This window comes from Cariama cristata, unplaced genomic scaffold (assembly GCF_000690535.1).
Source record: "Cariama cristata isolate BGI_N322 unplaced genomic scaffold, ASM69053v1 scaffold13893, whole genome shotgun sequence".
NCBI classification, from domain to species: domain Eukaryota; kingdom Metazoa; phylum Chordata; class Aves; order Cariamiformes; family Cariamidae; genus Cariama; species Cariama cristata.
Genome location: NW_009609038.1, coordinates 1 through 13,420, shown reverse-complemented (window position 1 = coordinate 13,420; position 13,420 = coordinate 1).

The window sequence follows — 13,420 nt, the reverse complement described above, 5'->3', positions numbered from 1 at the left end:
AGCCAAGCCTGTCTGAACACGTTAGCTCATCAAGCCTTGAGTCTCATCCTCTGTACAAGGCAAGACAAAACTGCTTTAGCTCTTGTCAGAGACCTCGGGGATGTTGGTGGTTCATTCCCCACCCCATTCCCCACGTCTCCTGCCGTGGCGTGTGCTCCTGGCACGTGCAGAAGAAGGTGTGGGTCTCAGTGTCTTGGACATGGTGGGTGACCAGGGACTTGGCTCCATGCGAGAAGCAACCAGGAATTGGGCAGCAAGGGCAGGGAGATGGGATGGAGGTCATGGCTGGCACAGAAAGGGCAAAGAGGGTGGGTGTCCGGCTCTCCTTGGGTCTCCTTTCTGCCTTTAGGACTTCCAACCTGAAGAAACCAGGGCTGTGGACGACGTGAGGCTAAGGTGAGGTGCTCCACACCCAAGCAGGACACTGGTCGTTCTTCTGGGTTTCTGGGAACAGGACGCTGCGTTTGATGGGTCATCGCTTTGAACCACTGTGACTACTCTGATGCTGTGGTGTTTCTGCCCCAGGTCCATGTTCTCAGAAAAGACCTTTTTTACAAAATTGTTTGCATCTTGCATGCGAAGCATGCTGCTCGTGGGGACCAGGCTGACGATCTCCTTGCAGACAAAGACATTGCAGTAGCTTTGTATTCCTCTTCTCATCCGTATTCCTTACAGTCGGCCGCCTGTGCAGCTCCCGACCTTCCCTCCCTGCTTGGGCAAAGATTTTTGCCTGGGAACGAGTAGATTTTGGCCTGAAAAGCCACCAGTCTCAGGAGTCTCAGTCCTGCTTCTCCGCCGGTCTGTTGGGTTTCTGGTCCATTTGTTGTCGTTGAGCTCAGCCCTCTGTCACAACTTCCCAGCCCTTTCCCAGCCCATTTCTTGCCTGTTGAATACCTGTGATGTCCTGAGACCAAGCTGGACCTCAGGAAACGCCCTCCGGTATTTTCATTTTCTATGAGCACTTTACAGCCCGCAACACCAATGCAAGGATGTTGGGTTGGAAGAGAAAAGCTTTTTTCTTTTCCACTGTAAATTGTCCGTAATGCTCCAGGCAACCTTGCATGGCTTTGAAACTTTGTGAACATAAATAAACTACCAGCGACGGACCCTGCCAAGACGTAAATTAGCCCATCGGCAGCGTGTTTGTGTGGTGGAGAGCTTTCCACCATGGCTCCCCGGCTCCGTGCCTCCCGGCGTAGCCCCCCTGGGGTGGCTGGTGGTTGACCTTAGCCTTGCTATGTTGGGGAAGGAAGGGACAGGGGTGCCACTTGGACCCTTCCCAAGCAGAGGTGACACCTCCCCACTACCCCAGCCCAGCTTTGTTCTCCTCACCTGCAAATGCACTTCAAATATTTTTGGCTCTACCTCTTTCCTGTGAGATGACAGTGGGGAAAGTCCAATGGGAGGATACGGTCCAGGGCTACAAAAATGATAAATGATGATTTTGTCCAGACTGAATGAAAAAAATAGCAGCCTGCTTCCCCAAGAGGAAATCAGTGCTTATTCAAGAGAGATTTCTCTTTGGCGGTTCCCACTGACTATATTCAGTCGCAACGTTTTGGCTCCTCTGGCACTGCTCCATCACCTAAATTGATGCTAATGAAATCAAATATTCCTTGTGTTCAATTTTTCAAGGTGTAATTCCAAATTGTATTTGCTTTGCCTTTGTACCTGGTTCATCTGCAGACCTAAGACTTCTTTTTGTCTTTTTTTTCTTTCTTTTTTTTTTTTCTCCTACAGAGGAATGCTGCTGGCCAGCTCTGGTTTATGCCCTTCTCCCCATGGGGGACCGAAGCTGCAGCCCGCCCACGCTTTGTGCCAGCCCTCTGAAAACACACACAAGGTAGCAGGGAGGCAAGAAAGTTTTGCCCAGTCTTAATCGCTCTTACCCGAGAGCCAGGACAGAGGAGGGTGCACAGTCACAAGCGATGGAGACGGCAAGCCCGTTTCCCCGTGTGTCTCATTTTCCTTTTGAGCAATTTGGCCTCTGCCATCCTTGGATGGGAGGTGGGACGCGGCCGTGAGGTGCCGAGGGCAAGGCAGGCGCCTTCCCGCTGTCTAAAACACCTTCTCCTGCAGGGCAAAGTGACCCAGATACGCCAGCACACTTTGTTTTATTCTCGAGCTAGCAGCACTTGCAGGACCTAAATGCTGCTTCCTACCCCAAGCCCAACTCGGGCAAGGAGCCAGCAGCTATTCTCAGTCTAATCCAGTGATGTGTGTGTATATACATATTAAAAACCAAAAAAAAAAAAAAAAAGAAAATAACAAAAACCCCCAACTCTGAACGCCAAATCAGGGATGTATTCATCAGAGATGTACTCATCTCTCCTGCCTGCCCCAAGGCCACTTTCTCTGCCCCAACCGACGTCTTCACCCACCCATCCCCTCCGGCCGCACCTTGGTTAGAGCTGGGGAAACCGTTGGCACCTCCGTTCCCTGGACTTTCTGGAGGGACAAGTCGACAGTTCTCCTAGAAGAACAAGCCCTGACTGCTCTTCAACGGAAGTTTCTCTTTTGGGAAGAAGCAGGAGGAGGGGCAGAGAGTGGTTCTTCATCATGGGGTTGACCCTTCCCAAGGCAAACCTGGGCAGATGCCGGTGTGTCCCTCTGCCCCAAGCAGCCTGTCCCGCCTTGAGCTCAGTGCCTCTTAGATGATCTCTGTCAGATTCCCAGGAGACTTTTGGGTGGTAGAAAATATCCCATTAAGCCCCCTAATGCTTAATGATGTTCATCCCCGAGCTAATTGCTCTGTTACACAATTTTTTCCCCCTACCCTGTCAGTCCACAGCTGCCCCCAGACATTGTAGAAGTAACGAATTTGGAAGGGACTTCCATGCTAAACGGCTTCAGTCGGTGCTGCGCGTTTGTTTTAACAGCTTTTCATGAGCACGAAAAAAGTACTGGCCACCAAATACCTCGAAACTCCTGGTGGAAGCGGAGGCTATGAAAGGCCCCAGAGAAGGGATGCTGCAGCACCTGACCCTCCCAGCCCCCCCAGGTCCCCCCCCTCAATGTCCAAGTCCAAGAGCCACCCAAGTGATGACTAACGAGACTCATGCTATCACCATCTGTTGACCACTCATGGCTTCTTAGATAAAGCTGTAGAGGAAGGGCCTATTTGGTATCACTGAAATTGAAATTTAAATTGAAGGCATCCTGGTTTTCCCTCTTTTTTGCAGAACTGCAGTATTGCAAGGGGTGGTGCATGTGAGAAGGCACACAGGAGCCCGGGAAGAAACCCTCCAGCTCCCAGAGCTTGAGAAGAAGCATCTGAGGAAGAGCCTGGCAAAGCAACCTAGGCCAAGGTGCTTTTCTTCTCCTGGAGCATCTCTCCCTGCTGTGGTGGAGCAGGCGATGCCCATCAGGTGAGTAACATGAGGACAAGCACGAGGAGCTGCTGCTTGAGTTGAAGCTGCCACCAGGTCCTCTTGGTAGGGAGTGGACCTACTTTCTGTCAGACAGGTGATCAGCACAGTGCTGTCATGCTCGGCACGTCTAAGGAGAAGCGATACGATTTATCGCCCGGCGGTCTCCATCCTGGTATCCCAGGGAGAGGAGGAACGTGCTCAGCATCTCACTGGGTCTCACCTGAAGTCCTGCCAAGGTCGGACCACCTTCGACCTGGTATTTGACACCTGGAGCTGCCGCCTGGGCATCTTAGAGGTCTTGGGGCTGGCGAGGTGAGGGGGAAGCATCTAACCTGGGAAAAGCAACTCGGAGCAGATTTTTATCTGCTAAACGGATGAAGAAATGAAATGAAACGAAATAAAAATGGATGAAGACGACGACTGCACCTCAAAAAGGATGCTTTGAGCTCCCTGGCACCGGATAGCACTGAAATACCTTGCTTAGAAGCCCTCGGAGAAGGATTGAGCCCCTGTAGGTAAGAGGCGCGTCTGTACGTATGGTGTTGCAATGAAAAGCGAGAGGTCGTCCACCTTTCCCCGGCTGGGGCATTACCTACCCGCCCCTTTTTTTTTGTCATTACCTGCCCGCCCCGTCGGTCAGCAGGGGCTGTGCATGCTGTACCGTGCTGCGTGGTGGAGGGAGCGAGGTTTCCTCTTCCAGTGCAGTATTTTCCTTGTTTTTTAGAAAGAAACGTGCCAAAATGTGCATTTGTCAGCGCTCGGTGTAAAATACCCCTCTGAGCACTGGGATTTGTTTAACTACCAACCAGGGGAGTGAACATCACTGCAGGTGGACTGGGCAGAAAGCGGTCGGAGGGATTTTTGGCTGAAAATCCATCTCTCCTATAGGGTTTTTGAGGCTAAGGGCTCTCCAGCTGGCGTAAAGCGATGTAAACGTGCTGCTCACAGTAAAAGCAACATCAATTTGCAGCGCGAATCTGGCCTGGAGCTGGTATTCTGTGGCTGTATCTCAGCTTCGATGAGAGTCTAAATATCAGGAGCAAAAATAAACTGTTTGGCAAGCAAAGGGGCGGGTGTTTCAGATAGTCTCGACTGCTCTGTTTTGAAATGATTTTTATCGCCCTAGGCCTGTGGATAGAGTCAAACAGGACAAGGGTAGCAGCAAAAAGCACCTGGCAAATATTTTCGTTATCCTGCCGTGGTTTTATATTTTGCTTCTTCCACCAGGATGTGGGTGGCACGTCCAAAGTAGGACAGGCACCTCAACGCTCATCCCTGGAGAGATCCTGGTCCCCATCTCAGCCAGCCACAGGCTGGGAAATCGGTGTCACTCAGTGCCTTATTTTTTTCAAAAAACCGAGCGGGAAAAAAACCCCAACAGATTTCCACGCTTGTTTTCCACTGCCCTAATTTCCCCGTGCAAGCATTCTGTTTGTTTTCATTCCCAAGCCGTTGTAGCACATCAAAGGCAGTGCTTTGTACACCCCAGCGCGTGTCGTGCCGCTCCTTCGGGTTGACGCGCAGTGGGATCACAACCCTACTAGGAGCGGAGGATTTACGGTCCCCGACTCCCCACGGAGCAGAGATGGGAAGCATTTGCCCAGTGGCTCTTGGTTGGTCTTGGATTGCCTCTACATGGGGCTGACCCCGGTGCCGTGAGTCTAACCCATGGTTTGTCTTTGCTGGCAAAGCATCCAAAGATGCTGACCCTGGCAGGGATCTGCATTGGCTCAACCAGGACCGCACAGGCAGAAAACATCTCATCTATGGAGAGGCAGAAAGGCCGGGGCGAGGTTGGTGACGGCACGGGGTGGCGGAGGCAGCCAAGGTAGGACTTCAGCCTCGTGGTGACACCAAAGGGATGTCACGTTCCTGTTTCCGCAGCTGCGCCTCGCCTCGCTCAGCGTGGCTCAGCGAAACCTTCTCACTTTGCAGGTCTATTCCCAAGACCCCATTTCCCCCAAAAGAAGCATCGATGATGTCTTTGCACAAAGCAAAGGGGCCAGAAGCAAAGCTGTGCATCCCAGCATCCCCAACCCAGCGCACGAGATCTCACTGGGAAAATTGGATTTTCTTACTTCCCTTGCCAATAAGCCCTAGCAAAACCTGATGTCCTCGGAGAAGACTTAAGCTCAATGAGGGACTGTTGGATTTTGAAAAGAAAGTAGAAACCTTTGTGGAGAGGGGATTGAGCAAGTCCTTCCTTGCCTGGCTCTGAGATGGGCTCTCCACCCATCCCGTGGGGAGCTCCTCTGCGTTTGCCTCCTACTCCAGCATCAAAACAGGCACAGCCCACTTCATCTCCTCCTGGGGTAAGCCCTACAGTGGGCCCTTGAAAATATGTACGTCTAAGGACTAGGTTTTTCTGTTCCCAAAATACGGATCTAGCAGTTTTCTCTTGGTATGAGCAAGCTACATCCACCAGCTCAGGCTTATGGAATGAAACCAGGTGATGCTGGAAAGGGAGAGAAAAAAAAAAAAAAAAAAGATGTGTTCCCAACCTAGCTTGTCTTCTCCGGGCATGACTGCACACCATCGACATGTGCAGGCAACGCGGCTTCGGGGGAACGAAAGCTGTGCTCTGGCCCTGATTTATTTTCAAGGCTGTGGTGGGCACTACAGACTTTGCCTGGCTTTCTCCATGCAGGGCATCCCGAAAATCCAGCCCTACTTGGCTGGGCACTGGCAGCACCACGGGAGCGCTTGGATTCAGGCATTCTAAATGCCAGAGAGGGCACGCTTATCTCAAAATCCAGAGATGCCCTGGCTTTATCTCCATTTTAGGCTGATTTTTCTGTCTTAGAAGTTGTTGGGTCTTTCCATAGCTGCTTTGGGCTCCCTAGTCCCAGATGGAGGTTAGGATTAGGCTTAAGGTTAAGGTTAGGGTTAAGGCTAGGGTTACTTGTGCTGCACATTTAACGTAGCTGGACTGTTTCTGCTTGCCCCTTGCCCCCCGGCTGTGAGTGGTGTGACGAGATCTCGACCCCAGCTCCGATGCAGCTCTGTGCCTTCTTCCTTGGCTTGGGGGACCTGCTGCAGCCCCTTGCCTTGATGCCCAAAGGGATTTCGGAGGCCAGAGCATGCAGGAGTGATGATGTCTGGTTTGGGCCAGCTGCTGCTCAGATGCACAAAAAGACCAGCCTAATCACGAGCTGCTCCTACCCCTGTGCCCCATCGCTGCGGTACCCGACACAAACCCACAGCCGCCTGGCAGGGAAAGCCGAGGTAAGAGCGTGTCCCCCCCCGATTGCACCAGTCGAGAGAGATTAAGTGACTTGCCCAGGGTCACACAAGAGAAGTGGGCTGCTACTGCTGGGGTTCAACATTCAGCTGGTTGACACCCTCGGCATCGCACAGGCTGCTATTAAAAAGTATCGGAGACAATGACGCGGGAGGTGCGAGCATCTTAGTGAGCACAAACAGTCTTTAAATAAAAGCAGAGCCCCTGTTTCTTTCTTGAATGAGGTTGTAGGACTGGATTCCTCACTGCCGGGTTTGTTTATAGTCGGTGGAAGTAAGAGAAGGTACGTGGCACGTTTTGGGAGGTGGCATTGTCATAGAGACAATGTGATGTCTCACAGACCGTAATAAATACTGCTAAATATTTAAGAGCTTATAAATATTTTAGAAGAATCCCTGAGTAGTTATTGATGGAGTTTAATCTGGTGCTTGGGAAAACTCCTCCTCTCTTTGGGTCATAAATAGGAGATGAGATGTTGAGATGTAGGAAGCCGATGATAAAGGCCATGAAAAAAAGAGGCTGTATGGGGTGCGGTGATGGGAACGTGATGTGAGCTGACAGCTAATGGCACCCGAAAGAGCCACGGGTGCTGCAGTCCTGCCAGTGCTGCTCTGTCCCGGCACAGCACCCAAGAAACTGCAATTTCAGCATGTTTGGGGCAAGTGCTGGGAGGTGGAGGCATGTCGGTCGCTCACCCGCCACAGCACGAGGCTGGTTTCGATGTCTGCCACCGCTTTGAGCCAGGAGCACTCGGCCGGGCTGGGTATGTTTTGCCCTCCCAGATCTTTTGCACCTGTGAAAGACTTTGGGCTGTTTGCTGGGACTTCCGTGGCCTGAGTGTCAAGGGAAGCTCCTCTACTGTGTTGCCCGGCCAGCATTAACTTAAAAAAAGGTGCTGAGCGGGGATCGTGGATGCTAAGACTCCCCGCATTCAACAAATCACCCAGGGTGTTACAAGTAACGTCTGTCCTGACTCTGCTCCGGGTCGGATCCTTCCCGCGCTCCCCAAGCCCTGCCAACGCCATGCGGAGGAAAGCCGGAGCTCGGTCGGGCCCTCCCGCTCCGTCACGTCCTCCCAGAGTCCCATTACCCACCTCTCGCTCCATCGATCCCTCCAGCTAATTACACATTCGGATTTCAGGCCGGAGATGAGATGGAAACACGAGGCAGCCTTGCAGAGGCCCTGACTCCTTACTTGTGTTACAGACGGCAGAGGCAAAGCCTCTCTCGAGCTCCCGACGAGTTTTTCGCGAGATGGGGCGAGAAGCGGAATTTTGCTTCTGGTCATTTGCAGATATATTCGCATTTTAAGCAAAAGGGGAAAGGGTGAGCTGTCATTCTGCTCACGCATTTCTCCCAGCTCCGTCCCAGGCAGCGATGCTCTCATTAAACTGCTCTGCAGTCCAGTCATCTCAACAAAATAAGGAAAAGTGATTCTTGAAATTCAGGCTATTAAAACAACACATCATAAACACAAGCCTCAGCTCCTGCCTCTTCCTCCCTCTTTACTTACAAAACTCCATCCCTTCATCTCAAACCCGCTTTGTACGTGATGCAGCGGACCTCAGCGCTGCTGCTTTAGAAAGGCGGCGTGGAATAATCAAAGAGCAGCCTGCTGGGATTTTTAATTGCTCAAATTTTCTTAAGAAGCCACGCAACTGAGAGTTTTACTTTTGAAGGCAGAATCCTCTTTCATTGTTTTCCATCAGAAATGTTTTTGACCCAGCTGTTGGATGGGAGAGAAACTCTCTTCAATAACAGACGCGCATAGGATATAGGGAAAATTGAATTCTAATTGGACAAAAAGGGCAGGGAAGGGAAAAATAGTGGAGATTCGCTGACCTTCAGGATTCACGCTATCTATGAGCTATGTTCTTCTGCGCAAGTCCAGGTCCTGGCACTGTCTGAAATGAAGCAGGTGGGAAAGTCGATGGCCAAACAGGTTTAAAACATCTAAGGTAGCAAGACTTGCTATGAGAAGGCCACATCTGAACGACATCGCGCAAACCCCTTCCTCCCACGTGAGCAGACCTGGAGCAACCCATCGCTCCATAAACCAACGCGCAGGAGCTGGGATACAAGCAGATGCTACAGATTTGATTAGAATCTCCTATTTGCTATCAAATGCTTGATAGCGCCCCAAAAAATAGCTGTGAAAAAAGCCAAATGCCTCTGACGGAGTCAAATAATAACGTCCCAGCCCCTTCCTTGGGGGTGACCCAAACTATTGTCTCTAAGCCCAGCCCTGAGCATCCCCGCGGTCCCCAGCCTCCACATCGCCGGACCTCATGGCCATCATGCAGCCGGGAGAAGGGAAGGACACTTGAGACCTTTCTCTGTAAGGGCAGGGAGATCCTCAATAAAGCTCTGCTAATAAAAGCTGAAGAGCAGAGGTGGAAAGAGGGATGGAGCCATGTAAGAAAGGGTTGGATTTGGTAGGTGACTCAAGCCCCGGAGATGAAGCTGTGTCAGGCTGCTCTTAGAGCTGGGCAGGAATGAAACTGTGTTTGGTGAGTAAGGCCGTTTGCTTGCAGCCAGAAGTTTGCCTGTAAAAGGATGGGTTGTGAAGAATGTCAGAACTTTAAAAAGGCAAGAAAAAACATCTACGGTGCCAAAACGGGGAATGTGGGCATTTACAGAGAGGCCTTTTCTTCTACAATTTAAGAAAAATGAATAAAAAGAAAATAGGAAAAAAAAAATAATCAATGTCAAAACATTGGATCTTGATCAACCTGATACCATCTCTCCCCACCAAACCCCTTGTTTCACTTTGCAGAAATCATCAGAACGACCCTCCGATTCTCACATATCCACGGGACGGTACCAGCCCTTTCCCCCGCAGAACTACGAAGACACTCACTCGGCATCTTCCTTCCAACTCCGGCAGTTTGTGGGCAACCTCGCCAATCCTGAAACACCACGAGGGAGAACCACACAAACCCTGGAGCCTCTGACCTTGCACGGTGACGCCTTTAATCCCACTATTTTCCCCAAGACCACCTTCAAAGTGAACCACAGGGTTTTGATTGAAAAAACAGGCTTTCTACCTTGCTCTGCAGGGCTGCCCTTTGGTTTTCACGCTCGGAACCCCAGGCAGGAGGAGGACACAGTTGCGCTGGGGTTCCCTGAGCTGGGACAAGGTGGGGAGATGATTTAATTGTCAAAGCAAGCAGAAGCTCGTCAGCTGGAAGAGCGCCAGCACGGGCTTCGGTGCGTTAGCAGGGCTGCGCGGATTAGATTTTGCTTTTGACATTGGTTCGTTGGCTTTTGTCCTTTGGGTGGCATCTCTTGCACGGGAAGGAAGCAGTAGGTGAACCGCAGCGAGGCCAAGATGGAGGGAGGTGTCCCTTAGGTAGCCAATCTCGCTGCCGGTCATGCCGCTCGGTGTGTCCCCAACAGTTCGGCACTGAGATGCCGAAGTCAGCGTGGGGACGTCTCGGAGGTTCCCCTCCTGAGCTGGCTGCAGGGGAGGAGGGGTAAGCATCTACCCACTGCTCAGCGTTTCTCCGAGCGTCAGGGGGAAATGAAAGTGAATTGGTTTGAGTTTCCGTGCCGGCCGAGGTAAGACGCTGGGCTCCCCGGCACCGACCAGTGGTGGGGTTTCCATGTGGCTTTAACACAGGACTTTTTGTCCTGAATCTTATTTTTCTCCCATTATGAAGACTTTTTGCATGGGATCTGCTTTTCCTTCTCTGTACCTCTTTAGGACATAAACGAAGTTTCATTTCAGGCTAAAGGCCACCGATGTTCGTGTCAACTTTTAGAAACAACCTCTGCCCTCTTCTCTCCTCCCGCCTTTCCTCTCCCCCACTTAAGCATCCTAAACTGTTTCTCATAGCTACATAACGCCAGAAAATACAACTCAAATTTGTGACTCAGAACATCTCAAAGCACATCTGATACCACAAATAACTCAGAGTGTTTTCAGGGCTATGTGGGTGTTTGTCTCAACCCCTTGGTATGGATGGCTGTACAGCACCGTATCTCACCTACTTTTTTATTATGTCTTATATATCTTAAGTATTAATTTTTATGTATGGTATTCATTTCATTTACACAGACACGAATCAACCTCATTTGGCGAGCCCTAGTGACCCAGCCTTGTAACTGGCAGAGGATGGAGGGAGCGCTGGTGCAGTGAGTTCAGCTCCGCAGATGCCAGGGTCAGCGGGGGGTTGAAGTTGCAGGTCTGAGGTTGTAAGATGAATCCCAGCTTTCTGGAAACCCAAGGATAATGATGATGCTGAGTCTTAAATTCACATGACTGGCGGGAAAAATAACCCAGCGGGAACCTTTCCCCCACTAGAAGAGACTGCCAAATAATTAACCCATCTCCTATTCAGGGAAAAATCCTATGGGAAAAGGTTGGCTTTTGGTCATGAATAAAACATGGTAAGATCCATACTGAGAAAAATGGTGGTTGGCATACAATGGTATGGCTACAGTGGCATACCAGTGCAAATCTTATACTTCCTTTTGGCTTCATTAGTGCCATGTGTTAAATAGATAAATGGTATCGTTCTATGTTAAGCAAAAAAAATTCCTCCTATCAAGCTTGCGAAGCCCAAGTATTTGTCCGAAAGATAAAGACAATATTTTTGCAGCAATTCAGCTGTTTGAAACGCAACCTTTACAGGATGGAGTACTGTTTTGGTTGGACTCGTATGGCATAGAGCTGAAGAACTAACACAGATTTTGGTTGCGATTCCCATGGCTTCACATGATTATTCTTTTAGACTTGGAGGGTAGAGTTCCTCAAACAAAAACGAACAGGGATTTAGCAGCTAAATTCTGTGTCCTTTCCTCCTGGAAGACTCATTTGTCCCTATCAGGTATCCCAAGATTTACATTCCAGGACCTCTACAGGACATCTGCATAGACAAATTCCACATCAAGCTATCCTCTTTGACCTAAAACACGTCTTCCTGAAAGATGTCCGAGTCTTGAATCACAGCCTTCGGGTGACGGAGAATCCGTCAGGTACCCGAGTACTTTTGCCTACTACTTGATTACCTTCACCCAAAACCCACACATCTTTGTAGTCTGGAGCTGTGTGGTATCCAAACCTGTTCCTGCCATCCCACCGGTCCTTATCCTGCTGACTAAAGGAGCCCCCTTCCATCACCCAAGCGGATACGTAAAGGCCGTGATCAAGTTGCTCCTTAACATCTTTAAGGGTGGAGCAAGACTGAGCCTCTTTAAGCCTGGTTTCTGAAGCTAACGTAATTCTTGTTGCCGTTCCTCCAAGAAGGGTTTTGCTAATGCCGTACATAAATAATACAACCTTTCTTCTTCTGCTTGACGTTCCCATGCTTATGTCTACAAGGATTGCGTTTGCTGCTTTATTCACAGCAGCGCACAGGGTTTGTATTCAGTGGGCTGCGTACAATCACTCCTCAGTCCCCGACACAGCCGCGGCTCGGCGGAAGACATTTGCCTGTTGTTTATATTTGACGTGCGTTCCTCCTTGCTGGACATATGACTTTGCATTTGACTTCGCGGTTTGAACAAGCTCTTTTTTTTATCAAACAATCCGAATCAGGCAGCACAACTGACTTATTAATTGCTATTCTACCCACTTGGGGGTCATCGGCACTTTTTACTGGCAGGGATTATATATTTTCTTCCAGGTCATTGATAAAGATACTGAACAGTACTGAGCAAAACAACAAAAAAAAAATCTCTTTGCGAGTCTACTCAAAACACCCACTGCATACCAGTATCTTACCGATGTTTATTTTCTAAATTGTATCTTGTTACCAGTTTTTAGTCCACTGAATATAGGCCACGTTGATATTTTTAGTATTACTTTTCTTAATCAAAATATCATCTAGGACTAGATAATGTGAATTACGGAAATCTGTTTTATCAATAGTCACTTCTATCAACCAAGTCCCTGTAATTTCATTTAATTATTGTTTTTATTTTTAAATAGTCCCTCTCGTTCCTTGTTGTTTGCAACTGTTGTTAGCTTAGGGAATAGGATTTTTTTCGAAGTTTAAGGTATATGGGTGCCCAGGACTACATTTTGCTGGCACTTATGAAATGGAATAATAATGCGATCATTTGTATCTAGAAAACCATCATTTTCTAGCCTGCTGCCCAAGTCATTACGATCTACGAAAACAAGGTCTGACGCAGAAATACCCCAAGCTGATTTCAATTATTTTTTGTGCTTACAAACTTATGTACGGCTTTTAGAAACCCCAGGGATGCTTCTTCAGCTGTAGCACGAGACCTTCAGCATCTGCTCCCCGGCCTCAAATCTCCTATCAGACATCAAGGATAGTTCCTCTCTCTGCGCTCCAAGAAGGGATATGAGAGCAGCTGATCTTTCCACTCCCATTTTATTCGGTGGTCTGCAGTGGACACTTCACCCTCACGGGATTCCTCCCCACCCCGGGTAAGTCGCTCTTTCCGTAGGGATCTCCAGGCATTTGGAGCTGTACCCTAACCGTCAGTATTTATGGCACATCAGACTGCCTTTGGCAGAGACTGCCCTTCCTCCCTCCCTCCCTCCCGCTCTCCCTCCCTCTTGTCTTGCCTGAAGAGGCTGTAGCAGTGATTCTACCATCCCCGTCATTTGGAGCGTCTCACGGATGCTCAGTAATATCAATCATCGCACACGAACCTTTCCGATTCCTTCCGCCTCTTATCAATCTAAAGGTTGGGTATTCTAATATTTCAATTGACTGCCTATATTTTTCTTCACTTCTGCCATACCTGGCTTTAGCTGCTTGGCCCAGTGCCTCCCTCCCTCCCTCCCTCCCCGGTCAGAGAGGATACAGAAGTGCTGCAGCGACCGCAG